Raw genomic sequence first — 16750 nt, forward strand, 5'->3', positions numbered from 1 at the left:
ACAGGTTAAAAGGGCCTAGGAGGTACTCTAGTGCACCTCATATGCTCAAAGCTAGGTTACTCAAGACTGTGGACAATTAGATTTTACATATCTCAAAGGATGGAGGTTCCACATCCCCTTTGGCAATCTGTTCCATTGTTAAATCGTGCTTACAGTAAACCAAGATTTTCCTTACATTTAAATGTATTTTCTTGGGGTTTTTTTTCCATTTTTTTCCAGTTTATGCTCAGAGGTTCTTGTCTTGTCATGGGCACCACAGAGGAGAATATAGCTTCATCTTTTTTACTATCCACCATCAGGTATTTATACACACTGGTAAAATGTCCTGTGAGCCTTCTCCTCCAGGTTAATCAGTCCCATCTCCCTCACTCTGTCCCCATGTGTCAGATGATCTGACAACTTTAATTTTGTGGCACTTCACTTTTTTCAGTCCACTAATACCAAACTGTTTCCCTAGAATGACATGGCATTTAGATGATCCGTCTGAAGTGGCATAATTCTCCTTTTTGCTTACCTTTTGAAGAGTAGGAAACATGAAAGGAAAAACACTAAAACCAAACTGTACTGCTAGAGGAAAAGAAAACTTGCCAAAATAGGTTCTATTATGCTATTTGAGGTAAATACCAGTCACTAATTATAGTAAAAACCATTGAATGAGGAGGAGCATGTTGAATCTCCCTACCTTTCCTGGTCCTTGTTATATTAGGCATTTATCAAGGTTAAGATCCTGCAAAGACTTACCATATACGTGTATCTGGAGACTTTCTTTCAAAGCAGATGCACTGCTAATGCACGCCTGTTTTTTCACCACAGGAGGAATAAATCAAACCTTGTCATTCCTAAGGTCAATAGCAAAAGTCATAGTGGACTGAAAGTAGCCAAGATTTTTTTATCATTTCCTCCTTTACTGAACCAACTCTTTTCAGTAACCACTGGAAACATTGTTGCTTCCTTTCACTTCCCTAAGCGTCTATTTGTATACTGCAATTTTTATTGCTGTTAACTGTTTACCATCATTAATCTTTCAGGTTACTTCTAATTTTTTCTTGGTTTCTGTCGTTCCAGAGTTGTGCCACTAGACAGAAAACTGGGACGAAATTTTAGTCCTTTCCCAGAATATGCCTAGATGGGAGCTTGGTAGCTGGAGAGCCTATTAAGCTCAATGGCAAAGCTGCTTAGCTTTCCAGTCAAGGGGATTGCGGAATTGTAAGGCATCAGGAAATCATTTGTCTTATTTATATCAAAGCTTTTTAGGGAGTCAGCATTGTGCTGTAGAGCATCCAGATACTGTAGAGTCAGCATTCCAACATAAGACTCTCCTAGTAAAAGATTTTCAGCTGAATCTACCACCTCATTGCATTAAGATAGAATTATTACAGAAGTGTATTTCATGAACTGTGTAGTTCACGAGCAATGACATTTTAATCCAGATGCGCAGTAATTTTGAGAACTGTGAGAATGTCATCTTAATTTGATGTTCCTGCCACCTTGAGTCCTGGTATATGCTTATGGAGAGAGAACAACTAGATTTACTATTAGCTTGCAGGGAAAGATGTGAGAATAGGAGGAATAAAGTTAGGTAATAAAGAAGTTTAGGGGTTAAACTAAGCCTTTCCAATGTTCTCATCCATTACTTTGTAAAAGAGAAAATGGTATATTGTGAGCGCAGCTTGAATGCACTAATCAACAGTTTCCTGGGTGAGAATTGCACTAATGAAAATATATTTTAAGTGACACATTAGCTGGAAACATCACTGTCTGTGTCTAGGCCAGACAAATTCATTTGTCAATGGGAACAAACATCAGCTGTATCTCCAGCCACGCATAAATAGCTAAATAAATAAAATGGCTTGCTAAGGGTTTCTGAGGTGTTTGCAAACATCACCTGTTTTGATTCAAAAAGGTAGTGGTCAAGTCATCTTGTTCTTCAGATGACTTACTGAGTACCAGCAGGTGCCCAAAGCACATCCTCTTTGCGTTGTCATGGGTGGAATGACGGTTCTTAGCATAAAGTGCATCACATCCGTTTTTAAGATGAATCTTGGAAACATTCCCAGATTATATATCTCTTTGTGTGCCTTCTGCCTCTAAGGGGAAATACAGGCTTTTAAAATTACTATATGCCCTTTTCTTGAGCATATGCATTTATAATCAATAATAGTGACTTTCTTCCTAGCTCTCTACTTCTCCAGAAAGCCAACCATCCACCCCTGCTAACACAGGGTTCGGCTGAGGACTTGCTGACTCTACACGTATGTACACAAGTGGAAGAGCCATAAACTGTTGATGCACTGAAAAACTGCAAGTCTACTGACCCAGCTGTAGAACCAGTTGCTTGCTGTATATGGGTAGAGACAAAAGGGAAAGCCTAAGGTTAGCTTCTCAATTAAAATATTGCTGCTTATTCATGCTGCAATTTATGTAACTTCTTGCTTCTGTTCTCTGTGCTGTTTCAAGTACATCAGATTTTTTTGCCTCCTTTTTTCTATTTCCTCCTTTTTCTTGTTTTTTGACTTTTGAATGCTGATTTTTTTTTAGGAGTGGTTAATGCATTTTGCCCAAGCTATTTTTCATTCCTGTCTTGAACCTAGGAATGTTGGCAATTGCAGGTTTTTTGTTTGTGATGTAGATATTTACACCAAAAATATAAGTTCAGGTGTATAAGTAGGTCAGCTTGTGGATACATTGGTGCTAATTGATTACTTCTGATGGACTGTACCATGCAGATCCTGCCTCTTCTCTAAGTATCTCTATGTCTGCAACAGATGACCTTTAAAAGTGCCAATTTTCAGTCTTGCATTCCTTTCACTTCTAGATAGAAATGATGCTACTTTTCAAGTTTGTGGGAAGCTTCTTGTGTAATGGAGGCAGATAGATGGGAAGGGTGGGGTTGCTGTGGTCCTATCCATAGCAGCATTCATTTCAGAAGTGTTTCATTTGGATTTTTTGTGAGGAACTGAACATTTATGTCCCAGTTTCATATGCCTCCATAAATTTTACATGCACAAGAATCCTCCTGTGTTTGCAGGATTATGTACATTTGTGTGTGTGTGCAAAATAGTTCCCAGTCAGGGGATATTTGAGCTTCTACTCAACTGCCTTAAACTGGTCTACTGGATTAAGCCATCCTAAAGTATGGGACAGTGATCCTGTTCTTGTAACCTGTGGTGAGTTGACCCTGTCTGGATACCAGATGCCCACCAAAACTGTTCTATCACTCCCCTCCCCAGTTGGGCAGAGGAGAAAAAGTATAACAATATATATACTTTTGCAATGTATAACCCCACCTTTTTTGCCTCTAAAAAGCAGAGTTTCTTTCATTCAATAGCCTGTGTAGTTGCAGACTAGGAAATCTGTGACATGGAAAAAGGAAAAAATTTACTTCTTTGAGACCTTCCCTATCCATTTCTCATAATCAGCTTGGATTGTGGGGTGTTGTCTGAAGCACCTTATTTTAAAAGTACTGATTACCTTGTCATCTGGGGATTTGTCAATTCCTTTTCAAACCTATTTTTACCTTTGGCCTCCATACTCCATAGCAGTTACCCTTCCTTTCCATGGAAAAGAAATTCTGTTTATTTGTTTTGAACTTGCTCTGTGATGATTTCATTGATCATTCATATGTCCTTGTTTCACTAGAAATAGCAAAATTATTCTTGGCTGAGTTTCTCCACTTCTTTCAAAGCTCTATTGACTTCTAACATATTTCTCTTTGTATTTTTTCAAAACTAAGCTATATGGTTTTCCACACATCTTATCATTTTTATATTTTTTGCAGTTTACCATATCTCTTCTAGTTCTTTTACACAGTTTTTGTACAGGGTGATCAGAATTAGGCACATCATGGCTTAAACAGTAGTAGAATGACAGTGGTGATTGCTGTTCCTTTCAGAGCAATTGTCAATGTTTCATTTGCCCTTCTTTGGTGGAACTGTGAATTTTCAAAGGGTTCAGGATGACAAGATGTCTTTTCTAATTAATACCAGTAGAGTGGATAACTGTAGAGACAGTGTTAATGTTATTTTTCCATGTGTGTTACTATGCACTTTTATATATTGAATTTCATCTGCTACTGCTTTTATGACTATATTACCTCTCAGCCCCATCAGCACTGCAAGACCCTTTGCAACATTTTGTATTCAGCTTATATTTTGATGATCCTGAGTAATTTCTGTCTTCACTGCACAAGTCAGACCTTTTCCCAGATCATTCATAAAGATGCGGAGGTGAACACGTTCATATATGGTAGTCCTGGTAACTGCCCTTCTTCCTCCACAGAGAGAAGCAGTCATATAATTCTACCCTAGACTCTTTTCTTCTAAAAAACTAAATTAAAATAGACCTTTCCTTTGTCTCCAGACAGCTAACATTTTAAGCAAACATTAGTGATTGGAATTTTAAAGCTTTATGAAAATTCAAGTAGGGAGGACTAGTTGATTGTTTGTAAATGATACTTAATGAAGTTTTCTCAGCACCCTCCTTCAAAAGAGTACCTAGAATATACTTGGTGAATCCTGGGCACCTGGATGTGTGTCCTCAAGAATTTGGAAACACTGCTTCTGTGGAAAAATCTCAATTTTAGAATATTGCTGAGGATTGAATCATCAGTCCCTAGCACAGCTCGCTACAAATTTAGGTATATTGGTGTACATAAATAGCTATACATATAGGTATAACTGAGATTTTTGTCCGAATAATTCCTGTCTTATTTAGGTGTGTTATAAGATGTAATTTGCTCTCCCATTTATTGATAACGTAGTGCCCTGTCATGAGTCAAACTCCATCTTATGACTTGTAGGTGGAAAATAATAGTTGAGGGATAACAAAGTTATGCCATTTATAAACAAAAACTTTTTGGAGTAGAGCTGTGCCCTAGAGTTGTGGTTAAAAAATTACCAAGGTCTTGTTATTTATGGGATGCTTTGTGTGTATGTGATATTCTTGGGAAAATAGAGAACCGTATTTTTGCATATGTGACAGAGATGAATCATACTGCTTAATGCCTTATCAGATCAAGATCAGACACTGGTGAGAGCAAGCTATTGGAACATTTTAATGCTTTCTAAGGATGATCAAGTTTTGCAACCAGAGGTTTCTGATCCATTGATATTAGGTTACTCAAATAGTGACAATATTTTAACTGCATTAGTCATTTCATATTTAAGACTTTTATAGTAATGCAAGCATAATATAAATTGGACACTCCTCAGGTATTCCCACCTGCTTACTTTTTAGGGAAGAAATAATTTACTTTTTTTTGCTCTACAGTATGTTTTGCTGCTGATTAACATAATGAGAAGAAATGATGTGCAACTGGTACTAGTTTTTACTTAACTGAGCTTCACAACTGTCCTGCAGTGCCAAGGTGCCAAGCATATGGCAGTCAACTGCTAATTAAAGAAAGCTCTTTGACTGATGTATATCTTTTCCAATATGCTGCACAACGTACTTGATCTGTACTAACTGAAACAACAGTGTTTATTCAAATGTCTACTATTTTCACTATCAGTTTTGCTACCTTTCAGCCTATTTCATGCACTAGCATTTCTTTTATGATGGCAATCCTTCAGAGATAACTGGGCTTGAAAGGCGCTACCTTTCCTTTATGTAAGTTCGTCTTAAATCTTGATTTAAAACATAAAATATCAAGATGCTTCTGGAGAACAAGAAAGGAATTCACAGAGACATATAGAACCTTCAGGATAAATGATCATCTATTAAATTGACAATAGATGCAATACAAAAAATCCAAAAAAACCAAAACAGCAACCTACCTCTAGATTTTCCTCATCTTATTTTAGACACAATGGAAATGTCCGAGTTAGAAACCTAATTACCGTACAGACCCTGTGTAATTATTTAGAAGAGGGAGAATCACCTCACTCTTTGACAGAGTCTCAAATGTAGATGGATACACAATGGTATTGTTGTGGGTTTCTTTGTTGAGTCAAAATATTGTTGGAAATTAGTACGAAATGCAGCTTGCAGGGTATTGCAACTTCTAACTTGTGACCTACTGTCAGGTAGCTATTCTTAAATTTACCTGCATCATTGGTTTTAGAAGCCTGCAGTTTTAGTACCTGATTAACCTCAAACCCACTGAAATCAGTAGAAACCTCTATTCACTTTTACGTGTTTTTCATTTCACTTACTAAGTTGCAAATTCTTGTAATTTTCATTTGTAAACTTATGTCCAAAATTTTGGTGCTTCATTACTGAAAACCTGCAGTTCTTACATATCATCATTAAGTTTTAGTGTTTTTGTCATTTAGCAAATACTGTCCCTAAAATGTAAGATGTTTTAAGGAACTTTATCTTAATTTTTCTTAGAAAGAATGAAGTTGCTTTAGTGGAAACCTTTTTTAGTAGTCCCCTAACAAAAAGGAATAGAGAATCAGATATCCTAAAAATTAATTCTTGCATGAAAATTGCAGTTTTATTTCTTTTTTATTTTTTTTTACCTGCAGAAAAATCCGGAGAATATCTTGACTACACTTATTGCCTTTATCTGCACTTGGGAAGAAATGGGGAAAAAGATGCAAACATCCTACTGAGCAAGGCTGTGAATAGTGTTAAAAAGACAATTTCAGCTGGGCAGCAGGCATGCTGAAAAATGCCACACGCTCCCAAAATAAGCAGACAGTCCTAACATGGTTTTGTCTTGCTTTGTTGGACTGGGGAAACAAAAGTATTACAATACATGAAAAAAAAACTACTGAAAGAAACAGACTAATATAATAGCAGATAGGATATAAAAAATATACATATATAACCATAAGGAAGTTTTTTAAAGATCTTGGCTTAAACCGTCATGAATGGATATGAAAACAGGTGACAGTACTTAATCTTACTGAAATTTAGGAGTCAGTAGAGATCCCATTTACTGTGGAGCCGAGTACCTGCGCTTGTTTCTGTCATGTCCCTCATTTTGTGAATTGTAATATTTTTGTTCCCAAATATTGTTAATTTTCTGCTGACTCTGGATTATTGATGCTAACAACAATTCTATAGAAAGTCTGTACTTGTAGGGACACCATGTGAAAACAATAATTTTAATTTGCAATGTGGAAATGGTATTCATACAGTAACCTTGGTTGGAATAATATTTTGATTTTTTTTCTCTGCATTGCCTCATATTTGGTAGCATACTTCAGAATGATGGCCTGTTGAAAGAAATGGTCCCATATGGAACAACCAATAGGAATGTGATATAAGAAAGTATAAAATTTGATGATTTTCTTTTATCTCTAGACAGCTATTAAAAAATAAAAGGAATACAGTGATTGCCATTTATTTTTAAATTATTTTCTTCTATTGAACCACCTGATCCTATTTACCAAGTGAGTATTGCACGTTTACAGGTTGGTGGGAGGATGTGGCTGACTATGCAATATCAGAAACACATCCCCCTGACACGCAAAGCACTTGTGAGGAGAGTGCATATATAGAATACATAGTGTAGGTTTCATTTGAGGTTAGTATTGATATTCTGAAGGCAAGTTGAATAAATTTAGGTTTGTTCTACAGATTGTTGATCAGCAGATTGTTTTACATGTATCTCAGAATATCTATATGGAGGTTGGATTTGGGTGTATCCCACAATGAAAAACAATGAAGAACAGGGTACTTTTTTTTTCTTCTTTTACTAAAGGTACATCAATCTCCATTTAATAACTTTAAACTATAATCATATTAAAAGTGTGATTGTCAAGGTTGTAGAATTCTTCTAAATAAGCATTTCTTGATGATATCATGTAGCAGGTACCTTTTAGTTTTGTGTCATATTAACGGTATGCGCTTTTTCCAACAATGTTTATGATTCCTTCCTGTAGGTGTAGATCAGATTAGGTTATAATAATGTCTCTTTCTATCCTTATGATATATAAATCTGTCAATCCTTTTATGCTCTAGTCATATATGATCTAGGGTTTCTGGCTGAGTAGAAATCCTTAGAGCACAGCCAGATGTGTTATGGATGATTTAAAGGAAAATGAGAAATCTTATCAGAAGCTGTCAAGGGACCTTTATGGCTTTGGTGCCACAGGATTGAATTGAGAGAACTTTGGTACTTCTTGTAGGTGCACTCAAAATCTTCTAATCTTTCAGGAAGCTTCTCATCATTTGGTTTCCATTTAGACCTGATATGTCAGAAATATAGTCTTCTTTCTGTAGGCAGTGCAGTATATGGCCATCATGAATTCTGGAGATATGTTGTCAGACACTTTTGGTGTTAAGAACACTTTTATAAGATCTGCTCATTCCACACAGCTTTCAGAGTCCTTCCTAGTCACTTGTCTGAGGCTGAAATTGAGATTAGTTGTGGTTGCACGTCCAAAAATCATTGAAGGCAAATGATTTCTGAGAAAAGGTTGTCTGGCTCATGAAGATAGCCCCCAGACGTGCTGTTACTGTGCATGTCTTTACACCAGAACTTTTGTTTCATGTTTAACAGAAATCAGTCTTGCAGTACTTAAAATCCATAATGTGTTGTTCACAGACGCAGAAAAAAGATTACTCTGTTCTTTGCAGCTACCTTTTGTATTTGAAGCTGTAATCATTATTCCCCCTTGTCTTTTCTTGAGGCTAACTCCATTCTTTCAGGTTTTCTTTCTTAACTACCTGTTTATACTCCTGAGTGGGATGTTTATCTTTTGTTCATACTATTGTCGATTCTTTTCTGAAAGGTTGCGGTTGAAGTATCTGATCCTAGTCCTGTAGTTTTGTGATTAATTATTCCTCTCTCAGTTAAGTACTTGGCCTCCCTCATCCTAAAATAGATCTCAAAAAATCTGCTCAGTACATCTTTTAATTTTCACAGGCAAGCAACCTCCTTGTACTTACTACTGAGCTTTGCACCTACCCTGTAGTAGTTTCGTCAGGATTACATTTCCATAGTTAGCTTGTGGGAATGTCAATCAAGAGCAACAATAAAAAAGTCCTTTACTGAGTCAGTCACTGCGTCTCCCTTATCCAAAAGTTATTATAGTTTGTTCTAAGGGGAGATATCTTGGTTGCTCACTGTAGCTGATGCTATTTCAGCTGTAAAATGAATTACAAAGTAGGGAAGCATAAGGAAAAAAGAAGAGAAACAGAGAAAGAAGGGATGGAGGACTGATTTGGTATTTTAAGGAAATGTGAAAGTATCACATTCTCCTTTGATTTCTCACTGAAGAGAGATTTTGACACTGGTATTGATACTTAAGCAAATTTCTTTCTTTTTTTACTGCATTCTCTAAATTATAAAACAAATTAATAAAGCATGTGAATCATTTGCTTGTCATTAGGGGGTTTTCTACATTTTTGGATACATTTTTTTAGGTAATATACACATCTATCTGACTTTTGTAATTTTCTTTCAGATAACAGTAAGCAATAGCACAGTTAAGAGTTCTCTTAAGTAAACATCACACAATATAGTGTATTTCAACATGTCACGAGATTTCCCAACAGACAATGTCATTGTAATCATCACCATGCTCTGCAACACTAGCTGGTTAAATCAGTATATGTATACTTTGTCTGAAGAAAATAATAAAATAAACAAGGACAGTCCTAGCTAAACAGATTGTAATTCTAGTGTTAACACACTTTTTCATATCCAAGTAATATTAATTAATTTCTGGAATAATTAGTATAAATATTTTTAAAGCAATAATTGAATAGAAAACTATTTTTTTAATAATATGATCAGTGGTATATTAACTATCTTATTGAGAAATGGAATAGTTTGGCCAGTACAGAACAACATCTGCAATAGTAAGGTGATGCTTCTATAGAGTTGCTTCTTGCCTATTTACACAAGTTAAGCACAGAACATTAATTCTGATATCTACTGAATCAGACGAAAGTTAAATTAAGTTTCTTCCAGCAACTTTGACTCTATGAATTCATATGCTGAGGCCAGATTTGTTGTTTCAGTGGACACAACTTTTGCTACAAAATTGTACTGTGCTCCAAAACATGTTTATGCAGACAATATTCATGTCTTGAAGCTGCACGTTACTCTGGTACCCTTTGACCTCAGTGAGCGTTTGATTCAGGCATTTTCAGAATAGGTTTAAAAAATATTTCCCTTGCAGAGAACAGTTTGAACACTGTTTCATCTGTCTCAGATAAATCTGATGTTGCTAAATTTCTTTCTCAAGTGAAGCACTAAGAGGCTTTTGATAGTCATGTAAATGACAAAATAGATATTTCAGTGACTACCACTGATTCAAAATAATATGAACAAAATTTTCCACAGGTTTAAATGAGTACCTATCTCATTTTCCTGGATGGATGACCAAATTATTTATACATCTTTTGGTGCTGTCAGACTCCACATGAGGGGAACATCAGCTCATTATGGCAATAGCATCAACACCAGAAAATTAGGAAGGGCAGGATTAGGCCTTTCACATATGCAGTGCACATTATGTGTTACACACCGTCTTTTCTTTACCTGCAGGGCAACAGTGGATTTAAAAATGCATTTGTTGCAATACAGGGATTTGAAATGCATGGCATAATTGCAGTGACTGAAGGAGGAAAAGCTATATTTCTTCGTAATTAGAAAGTGTTAATTACACTTTAATAGTTCTTTTTTCCAATGTGATATTTAACAATTTTACTAAATAACCCTCATAAAAATATTCATGTTTGTATTCTTATACACCAATTTGAAATTCTTTAGTAACGTATATGTGCAAAGCTCTTAAGATAGAGTTTAATTTTTTAGACATCCAATAGAATTTAAAATCTTTTAATGAAAAATTGAATGGTAAAAACATCCTGGAAATTCTTTGTAATAATTTAGTTAGAAGCCATGTAAGGTTTAACTAAAATGACATTCTCTAATTCCCTTGTCAGCCATCATATTTTTTTCTACTTCTTCTCAGTTGTTTGTGACAAAGGTTGCTTAAGTATGTGTTACTGTCTCTGTTAAACTGACAGGGTGGAATAGGAAATACAGTATTTAGGGCATTTAAATTTCTATGTCTCCTAAGAAATGAGGCACTGTTCTGTTGCTCTGCAGTGCTGATTCCTACTTGGCTTTTTAAAATTATACCATTCATGTATAAATTTTGTTGCACTACAGATTTCTTTCAACTTGAGAGATCAACTTTATCATTATTGCTATTCTAATTCGTCTCTAGGTGAGCCTACTTACTCTGTTTGAGCCTTTTGTAGCTAACACTAATCCCCTGAAGGTGGCAACTTTGTTTTCTTAATGTGATGTGTTAATGCCAATATAATAATACTAACAGTAGGAAGCCTAGATTCATGTTCTCATAGCAATTAACAAGGATTTAAAGTACTTTTTTCCTAAAAGAGACAATTATTACTGTTTACAATGTTCTTATAGATCATAATTGTTTACCAAAGGACCTTAGGTACCCTTGAGGCACCTCACAGTGTTTGCGGTAAGTCCTCTAATTCAGACTTCAGACAAAATATCTCCAACTCTAAAGAAACAAAACAAAATGTGTTTCACCTCTAGTAACCAACTCTTCACATCTCTCTGGCACATTAGTGCCACGACCTGGATGTGGGCATGATGTTTGCTATAAATTCTTGTTGGACTGAACAAAGATACTGCTCCAAGTGTCAGGGAACTGTTGTGATTTATTGTATAATTGTCTTAATTCCAGCAACTAACCCATATTTAGTCATAGAAGTGTTGGCTAGTAAGCTCTCAACTTTTACCACAAATTTTAACTAGCTCCCAATTCTGCTCCCAACAAACCTCAGGTATGGAGTAAGGGGTAATGATTGCCACACTTGCTGAGATAAAATGAGAGAGGAGCAAAATAAAGACAGAAAAGAGAGAAAGAGAAGGAGAAAGGTCACCAGTCTTCAGATGCCATATTTTTCCTGTTGCCTTGAATGATCCAGTTCTGGAGTTAACAAAAAAGAGAGCAAGAGACTGATGCACTTCCTCTTTAGTTTCCGTGGTATACTTCTCTTACATAAAAGATTTTTTACACCATGTTGTTTGCAAGTGCACAGTCAGCCCCTTAGAGCCCTCCTGGAAAGTAGAGACGGGAGCTGGGGGTCTGTGGTGGTCCTGGAGCCCTTTCTATTAGGTGCCTGGGACTTGTCCCTTCTCTTGACACAGGTGAACTGAGCATGAGTGTTGAGGCAGACTTGCAAGCCTAGCGGCTGAAAAGGAAGTTGGCTCAGCACAGCGCTGCCCCACCTTCTCAGGTCTCTCTTTTCCATTCACAACTTTCCTGTCACAACAGAATGTTTGAGGTAAAAAATGTTTTTGCCTGATCCTCCAGAATTAGCTAGGAAGTTAGTAACCTATACAGCTTCAATGTTGACCAGTACAGGTAAATATCAGATCACTATTTATTTGTCCCAGACTGCATACCCCTTCAACTGTCAGACACACTCTTCATGATGGTTTTCAGTCCTGTATGTGTAAGTTCAGCCTCCTATTTTTAGGGTTCAGAAAAGGTTCCTATGAAGGTAACTGCCTCTGCTTCAGAGGGATGTGTTAGCTCACACATCCAGCAAATACATTTTCTTCCTCTGTCATTGCTCATAGTAGAGTTGCATTCAGAAAAAAACCCACTTTTTCCTGCTACAAAAATGAAATTTTTTTTTTTTTTTTTTTTTTTTACTGAAAGACTTCTTACATGTTTGCCTACCCATTGAGGCCTTCCTCAATGACACAAAGAGTGTGGGACCAAAGGAGTGGGAAAGCATCCATTTTTGCCCAGTGGAAGGCAGATGTGCGCTATTGCTTCATGCTAGGTATGGACATATTTTACTTCAGGTCCTCCTGAAGCCAAAGGAACTTATTCAAGAAGAGGGAAGGTACTAGTATATTTGACTGACTCAGGGCCTTCATGTGGATACATGACTGCTTTGCTAACCACATCTTGTCAGTTCTACAGGTGTGTATTTGCTAACAGGGAGAAGATTCCGCCTGCCCAGCCGGTACTGCAGTCTCTGGAGTGGCAGGCATCACAGAAATACATGAAGAGGAAAAGTTAGTATTTCCTAAGCCTTGTTGGCTTCAGAGATTAGATTGCAAGTCAGTATATATAGTCTGTCTACAGAAGGAGATATGTATTTTATTTTTCTTGTAAATTGTCACCTATAAGTGTATAACTGGTTGAGAACTGATTTATTTCACACATACAATTCATTTTTGAAATACACTGAAGTATTTGTAAGGAACTTTCATCTAAGTTACTCCTCAAAACCGGGATATATAATACTGCAGCTGCCAATCCCAAGATCTCAAAAATACGAGTAAGGTTTAAACCGTCCCCTCGTGCTTTGAGATTATTATAGTGGCAAGAATGGTAAATCATAACTATCGAGGGTTTTCTTATTTCTGAGATTTTTCAGGACACCTACTTCTTGCCTTAAAATGTAGGATTTTATTTTTTTTAAATTTGTTTCCTTCTTGAGCTTAAAAAAAAAGTAGTTCTGGTTCTTGATGTTGCATAGATTTAGATCTGTATAATATTTCTTGTCAAGATAGATACCTGTTAACATTTATCTTTTTAAGAATCTTTTACAGGGTATGAAAACAAAAGAAAACTCAAGAAATTGAAAATAAGAATTAACTTGTTCATATAATTTTAACAAAAATTGGAACGTAGAATTGGCAGTACAATACTCAGTTCTACAGTAGTGGTAGAAGCTAACCAGTTTGTGTATGCTCTCCTGAATATTGCATTACTGTAGTATTTGAAAGCAAAGTCCTTGTTCAAGTCATGTGTAAAAGTTTTTTTTTAATGCAATTTGAGCACAAAATTTGGTACCAGGTGATGTAAAGTCATGGTCTCGAATAGAAAATAACTCTGCTTCTTAATGTTTTTTTCCCCATCATCTGTTAAGTCTTACTACTGTGGGAACAAACAATCCCATTAAAAAAATAAAAAATTAACAAAGGTCATCAAAATTTGCCTCTGTCATTTTTCTTCACTGGTTTTATGCAATTTGTATTACTGTATTGCTGCATGTTAACACCCTTAAAAAATGGACAAAATCTATGTTTAAATTTCTATCAGAATGTTTGGAATGGAACCTTGGAACAGAGCATGAAACCGGAAACATTTGCCTTGGAGTCTTGTATGTTTCTTGGGCAAGATAAATTAGAGCAAAACAAACAAAAAGATCAGTGGATTAAATATATACCACAATTTCAGTGCAAAACACTTAAAGGGGTTATTCTATACAACTCAAAAGCTATTATTTTGTAAGCAAACAAGAAGAAAATCTGTTTTCTAAAAGACATTAAATTTCAGTTTTCAGGAATCTTATGATTTAAACAGTTCCAAAAATGCTAGCACCTTAACACTTGAGGACTTTAAAAAAGTTGTGTGTGGTTACTGATAGGACATCTGGGAGTAGAAGAAACACATAGATTCTGTACTACAAAGTTGTTTCGAAACCCACAGACTTTTCCTGTTGTCTCACCTGGTCTTTCGGAGTTTTTTTCAGCCTGTCCTTGTAGTAAGATATCCCTGTTATGAATAGCAAGAGAAAGCTTATGTTTTCTCTTAAAAAAATAAATCTACGGCTATTCATATTATCTACCAACATTCATAAAATGTTTAAAATGTTTGTATCCTAACTCACACTTGTCTTCTACAAAATGTAATTGTATCTGGTTGGAAGGGACATGTAGAGGCACTTTTTACAGGGATTCTCAGGGGCACATGGGGATGTGATGATTTCAAGGGAGGTGGGTTTATTTTTGAATTGATGAGCTTGTCCCAGTCTTTACTAGAGTTTCTTATATCTAAAAAAAAAAAAAAAAGAAAAGAGTTAATTGCAGGGGTCATTTAATAATTATAACATTAGTTATATGTTTGCCTCTAAATGCCCCTAATTAGAAGAGTCTTAATCTTGTATTATTAGATGACAACTAGTAATCTAGTTGTTGATGCAACCTTGCAAATAGTTACCTGTTTTTCAGAGAACTACCTTTCTTTGATGAAGGTATTTAAAGGTTTTATAAGAACATATCTCAGACTTGTCAGACAACATATTTTGCACTGCTAATAACTAAAAGAGATGAATTAACTGTGAAGCCAATTATTTTAAAATTGTGCTTTAGCCTGCTTTGTCCTGTCAAAAGGCATATGTTCTATTGTCTGATTAAAATTTTATTAAACACTACATAAGTAACATGAAAACATCTGTATTATCACTGATTTTTTTTTAAATTCCTAGTGGTTAGGGTGATTAATTAATATTTTTATATTTATTTGATTTTACCTAATTTTTACCGCAGCACTCTATTTTAGGATTATAGCTATCTCCTGACTGCAATCCTGGTAACAAAACAAAGGAGCAAATGCCTGCCTCTCATCAAAAAACAGTGTTTAGCATTGTCAAGCAATGACTCTTTTGATAATAGAGGAAAATTAATTGTGTGTAAGGTAAACACTACTGACAATTCTTACTGGAAGCCCACCTCATTCTGTGTTGTGCTATTATATCATCTGTACATGTCTGTTAGTAACATGTTGTATCATGCACAGCATAATCCGGCTTCAAAAATCCTTTTACCTGATTCATATCTCTTGTTGATGGCACTTTCTATGTGTTTCTCCTGCTACAGGTCCGTGCTTTTTAAGGAACATGCAAGTATCTTCACATTATGCATTCTATGGACTTGTGAAAAACAGAAAAAGCAGATCAATCAGACAAACTAACACAATTATTTGTACAGAATGAATCTCACAATCCTTGTTAGATTTTTGAGAAACTTCTGAGCAAGTATTTTTTGCAGGCAGGAGTGATGGATGATACTCAAGGCAGAAAAATATGTCACTGCTTTATAATGATACAGAATATTCTGGGGATATTTTTTGAGCTGAGTAGTCTGTAAAACATAAGAGATTACTGAGTGTCAGCTATTTATATGCAAATATACATAAATAGGATATCTACTGATTCTTGATATTGCCACAGGATTCTCATCCAGAATATAAGGAAGTTTAATCTTATTGGTGATACTGAGGTTTCTTAGAATGGCAACAGAGTAGGTGGAAAGACCTCTCAAAGGTACAATTTCTACCCAATCAAGACCTTTGTTAATTGACTTAATGGAAATGGAATAGAACTATATCTGTGATGACTTTAATGCAGAATAAGGCATTAATCTAAAACACGAGGTGGTAAAACAATAAAGCACAAGAGCATGCTAATTTCTGAGTCTGGAGTTTGGTAGATTTTTTTAGGTTGGGAGATAAATATATACTATTTGTGAGCTTGAAGTGTTTGAAATTTTATGCTGTTCATGAGATCACTGCAGTCCAAACAATGTTCATACGCTAGGAACATTCATGCAAATAAGTGTATATTTAAAGAATGAAAAAGATACCACAAAATTTTTTCAGAAAATAACACTATATTTATTTGGAAGTCATTATGTTTGTGAGATTGTCTGTTATACAAGGTCACATTACTGAATGTCCCTTGATCATCTTGTCATGCCAGGTAAAGAGCTTTTAAGTATGAAAGGAATAGTTAATTATCACCAAGCATTTACTTTGCAAACATACTTGTTTGATTATAGTAATAATGAATGTTAGCTTTCTCTTGTAATTTCTGCTCAGTTTAATCTATGATTCAAAAAACCCCACGAATTAGTGCTACTGTTCATAAACAAATCTAGCAAAAAGTTTAAATGCATCAAATTTAATCTCTATCGTGCCTGTGATCAGCAGGGAAGTCTTTGTGCACAGACCTACTTTTTCCGCCCAGTTCCTCCAGAATTTCTCCACTTCTGAGGAAT

This window comes from Corapipo altera, unplaced genomic scaffold (genome assembly GCF_003945725.1).
Source record: "Corapipo altera isolate COAL_440 unplaced genomic scaffold, ASM394572v1 24b, whole genome shotgun sequence".
NCBI lineage: Eukaryota > Metazoa > Chordata > Aves > Passeriformes > Pipridae > Corapipo > Corapipo altera.